Source organism: Biomphalaria glabrata, chromosome 17 (genome assembly GCF_947242115.1).
Source record: "Biomphalaria glabrata chromosome 17, xgBioGlab47.1, whole genome shotgun sequence".
In the NCBI taxonomy this organism is placed as follows: domain Eukaryota; kingdom Metazoa; phylum Mollusca; class Gastropoda; family Planorbidae; genus Biomphalaria; species Biomphalaria glabrata.
The window spans coordinates 22,766,807-22,772,740 of NC_074727.1; positions in this window are offsets into that span (position 1 = coordinate 22,766,807).

Consider the following 5,934-nt stretch of genomic DNA (forward strand, 5'->3'; position numbering starts at 1 on the left):
TAATCCCATTTTCGCAAACCTAATTTTCGTAGCGAAAGAGAAAAAACTTGAAAGGATCATTAGTTAAGTTTAACATACATCTAAATCCAATCCACTAGATTAGTAAACACAAACTTAGACCCGAAGGCTGCGGGTAAAGTCTGGCGAACATCCTTTCATTAGACATTACCAAATGGTTACACATTAACAGTGATTAACACATCTCTCTACTTCCTAGGCCTAGGTCTAAAACTCTTATTGAACTCTAAGATAATAAAACTTCTTTTCGCAAAGATAGTTTTATGCTTTAACACATAAACATACTAATTATTGTCCACTCATTTCATATTTTAATGAAATTAACATTCAAATTTGTTTTTCTAAAGCATTTTTAATACATTCGTTCGCTGTTCGCTAAATAAAGCTGCGTAGCCGTGTTGAGATAGTTTTAATTTGGAAAAATGGATTTAAGCCTATTAGCTATTCTGATTTGATAGCTTCATTCACACTATTTTTACATCGACACATTCGCTTTACTTATTACATTATTATTTCGTTTAACTGTTTACAAAACACTCTCAGTAACTATATCGACAGTAATGCGCAAATAAAGACCCGAGGGTCGCGGGTAACATATGTCTAGTATTTAATAAATTAGTCAGTAAATTCTTGACTTCTCAAAAAAAACCCCCAAAAAACAGGGTTCTTTGAGAATTTGCTTTTAGCTCAGTCAAACGTCACCTCCATCAACAATAATGAAAGAGAAACTACATTTAACCAATCATATCACTTCATTCTTAAAGTAGCTTTAGGCTGTTAGGCTTAGTGATGGCCTAGGCAGAGTAAGAGCTATCGTACATTAGGATAACCAACTTGAGAAAAAAAGTAACATTTTCATCTAAGCCCCACCATATCCTAAAAAGTAAATAGATCGTGTGTCTGAGTGATTAAAACTAACTGGTCAATGTAAGGCTAGTCTAGACTACGTGTAGTTGGTCATGAAAAGACAACCAAGCGATAGTGGTCAGGCGAGAAAATACACACTGCCATGGTTAGATCTAGTCAAGCATGTAAATCTACTTTCAACACACGTTTTTTTCTTTGCTTACAAGATCTAGATCTAACTGCATAGACGAAGATATATTTCTTTTATGAGAATTTAAACTTTACTGTTCATGGTCTCCCTTTATACAATTTATAAGTCAATAGATTAAATAAATAGGTTAGTGTGACATCACATACATATATCTAGAAACCCGGAGAAAATTTGATCATTTTGGATGAGCAGGAAAATTACATCAGAATAATATCAATTACTTTACAAGTTATTATTGCAAATTTAAAAAAAAGAATTTATATTCATTATCTGTAAATCAAAACACATTATATACAAAATTGTCAAAACCATCGGAGTTTCCCTTTAAGTCTAGATCTAAGTTTCACTATCTAAATCTAGACTAGAGTCTAGAATAAATCTAGATGTAGTCTAGATTTAGAGTAAAGGATGGTTGTCGGCCACCCGGGTTTCGTCTTACTTATCGGTCACCTCACTGTATTATTATTATTTCTTCTTTATTTGAATGTTTACTAACCAACTTCCTCTTAATTGTCTTAAATTCTTAAATATTGCGCATGCACCATTTTGTCAAACTTCCGACACGTACAGCTCCCTTTTTCATTGAGAGAAAGTAATTTTATCTGGGGTCAAAGTAGACTAATGTAAAACATTTTTTTTTCCCAAGGGAAAGAACAAGATATATGGTATGGTGTTAAGACGATTTTTAAGCCCCTAGATCAACTAGATGCATTAGCCATTAAAACCCAGACATAATGCTTCTAAATAGACATAGAAACATATGCATTTCACAACCCAGACTCTCCTTTCCCACTTAAACATGTAAATAGGGGATGGCCAACAAGTTTTACCTTATCTGAATAAGAAAACATGTTATATGATGCGAGTCATCAAAGGGAAATAACTTGACTTAAAGAAGGAGAAATAAAAACAATTGTTGTTTTTAAAACATTTACATGAATATGAATAATTTTGTTGTTTGTCAAAATAATATACTTATTATCTTATATTACTTATACTCAACTTATTTAACTTATAGTATCATAGTTTAATTAGTTATGTAGACAATGTCTGTCAATGTGAATGTTACTGTTACGTTGAATGTAGATCTAGAGTTAATAGAGTAATCTAGACTCTAGTCTAGACTTATATTTATATTTGGCGGAAAACAGATTGAGCTCTCAACATTCTACTTTAAGGACCATTTTTTTGACCAATTTCAAAATTACTTTTATTGACATATTATATATCAAATTTATTGCCCAAGAATAGAGGAATTCAAAAAAAATAAAATCAGAAGCAACAGACAATTATTTAACTTGAAAAAATGAGGTCAAACACACTTACCACTAATAATGAAAAATTCATCACTCACAGAAGATATGTCCCATAATCCATGAATTTCACAAATTCACAATATTATTTATAGAAAAATATATCCCAAAGTAAAGTATATTTATAGAACATTTGAAAAAAATATAAAAACAAGTTTTTTAAGTCATTTATGCAAATTAATTGAGCCACCCCAGACCCCACCCCCTCCGTAAAAAAAATTAGGTTGCAAATTATACTTTATCATTATCCTAAATAACAAAAGCATAATCAGTTTAGACATATTATGTATCAATTTTAATGCCCAAGAAGAGAGGAATCCAAAAAAAGTAAATTCATTATCATCAGACAAGTATTTAACATAAAAAAATGAGGTCAAACACACTTACCCCTAATAATGAAAAATCCATAATTCACAGAAGATATGTCCAATAATCCATGAATTTCACAAATTCACAATATTATTTGCTTAAAACTATGTCACAAAGTAAAGTATATTTATATAACATTTGAAAAAAAAAAACAACCTTAAAAAGTATTTATAATTAATAAATAAGCCTACTCTTCGGCCCACCCTACCAATAAAAAGTCTTTTTTTTTCTCTTATCTTCATGTTTTAACATGATACTATTTATATCAATTTTAGATAAAAGTTATAGATATGTATAATTTTAGACTAGAAAAGATCTAATATTAAATGAAATATTATCAAGATTTAGATCTATTCTAGTTCTTGATCACTTTTTAGATCTAGGTCTAGAGTACTCTACTTAGAGTTAGACCTAATAAAGCTTAACTTGCATGGTGCATGATCTATCTATTGACTATTCTGTTTACTATCTCAAATAATCTCAATCTTTGTATCTGTAGTAACTGTTGCTGAGAAAAGAAATAAAAACAACTTTTATAATTTGGTTAATGGTTAATATGTGTTTGTTGTTATTTTTAACTATGTCGTCTATGTCTATTGAATCTCTTCTACTCTTGTTTATAATTGACTAGATCTAGATTTTTTCCACTTTAAGTAATTTAAGATGTAGATCTAGAGATCAGATCTAATTTAACCCTACTGAGTTTATAAGATCCTATGAATTAGATTTAGATATATAAAATCTTAGATCTAATCTACATTTAGATTCCTAGATCCACACGTGTACATCGCTAATTGACTATCTACTAGTAGTACTAGTTACTAGATCTAGAAATGACTAGATCTAGATAGTAGATTTAGATGTCAGATTTTTTTCCATGTTAAAATCTAGTCTTAAGTCTTACTATGAATTATATTTAGACGTAGATATAAGGCTATTATAAATTATATAGATCTAAGACCTAGAGTCTACATTTAGACTTATCTAGATCACTAGGGTCTTGATCCACGTGTGTACATCGCTACTTGACTATCTACTAGAAATGACTATATATAAATATAGATCTAAATTATTCTAAATCATCTAGTTCTAGGTCTAGATCTAATATATCCTTATAAGAGAATTTAGATCTAGATCAGTAAATATTTAAATAATTTCACGCTTATTAACTCTAATGACTAGATCTAGACTAATCTAATCTCAGAGTCTAAGTCCAGTGACCTAGATCTAGTCCTAGACCTAGAGATCGATCTATGTCTAACTAATCTAAAATCATTTCGCTAGATTGATTTTAAAATATGGTTAAGATCTAGTCTTTATAGATCTAGATCTGTAGAAACTATTATAGATCTAGAGATAGATTAATTTAGATCTAAAATCTAAGTTCAAAATGTGCCCCCCCCTCGCGCTGAAACATCGCATTGCCGGGCCGATTTTATGACGCATGCAATGCACCAATATTAAAGTAAAATAATTGCTGTAGTAGTCGATATTAATTTAAAAATTATAGGTTTTTAGCTTTTACACACTAAGATCTCAATTCAGAGGTGCGCCTTCAGGTTGACTAAGTCAAAACGTGTGTTTGTTTGTTTTTATCGCGCGCGCCTGGCTAAAGATAGATACCCGTGTTCCCGTCCTTGAAGTTAATTATTGAAGAAAACGACATCCTATTATTAAAGCAGAATAATTAACTAAGCAGTTGATATTATGGACTGAATTATCTATAATAGATTCTGTCTATAATTACCTTTGCTAGAATTATCGCTTCGAATATTTCTGAGCGAATGACAAAAAAAAAGCACTTTGAACGGGAGGTCATGAAGTCAATTCCGGCGACCTCCATTCTGATTGGTGTTAAAAAAAACGAGATTTTATAAATATTTTTTTATTTTCAATAACCAAAAAATAAAAAAAATAATTAGTTATGATGATAGAAATACAAAAATAAGGGTTTTGAAACGAAAATCAGCAAAATGTAATTTATATTAAAAAAAAAATGTACACATTGTTTGGCGACATCACAACTTCAAAAATTGCATCGAGGCTATTTTTTTTCAAATTTAAGACAAAAGAAGCATTTTATTTACTTTTTTTTTCTTTATGGTGTATAACAATCATTTTTAAATACTAAGTATGTATTTTATACATGAGTTATATTTCTAAAATATGTTTCTTACCTTTTGAAATGGGATCACATAAATCCAGAAGTAAATGTTGTCTGTCTTTTTGGCAATACTTCATGATATTCACAAATGCACAAATTCCATATAAAAACGAATTTCAAAAAAATTTTGCTAATGAAGCTTCCAGAAACATAGATCTATCCATCAGTAAAAGCAAATATACCACAGATGGTCTATATTCAGAGATAATGAATATTGAACTCGAAAAATGCATTTTCAATAGAGAATCTGTTTTCCGCCATTTTAAATATGTAAGTTAGATCTAGATCTATGTATGTTTTCATTTTTCAAAATAATCTAAAATAAACCAAAAAAAAAGCTAGATCTAGATGTGATAAGTCATAAGAAAGTTTGGAGTATAGATTTATTTACAAGATTTAGATCCCACCAGGGAGGGCAAATTCCACCCACTGATGAGGCTGTAAGCTTTCATCAAGCCCTGGCTATAATACAAAAAACAGAAATGGAAAAGTGGTTTGAGTGCTGGGACAAGTCCCAAAAAGCCCGTGGAGTCTGGAAGCGCATGATGAGGCGCCCTGACTCCACTTCCCCGTGGTGGAAGCTGTCCACAGTCCAGGTCCAGGCCTCATATTTCTCGCGGCTATGGCCAAATTTTGATTCACGGTGCCCCCGCTGCGGAGAAGAAGAGGAAACCGTGCCTCATATTCTGTTTGACTGCCCCAGACTTGACAGCTTTGTCACTTGCTGAGCAGTTGCTGATCTCCGTATCGACAGGTCTGGGAAACCCAAAATTCTCGACCTGTATGATACTGTATCCTGTATCATACTGTATGGCGACATTTATACACTACGCAAGACAGCAGGGTTTCTGTCCAGGGCTTTTGCAAGAGAGGATTTGAGCCTCTCAAGCCCTCACTCTAATGGAGTTTGATGATGATGAGATCTAGAAATCTAGTTTAAAAAATTAATTATTTTGGAAAAGAAATTCATGCCTGTGTAAGTCGCCATCTTTTTCTTTTCAAGTGAGAGTTAT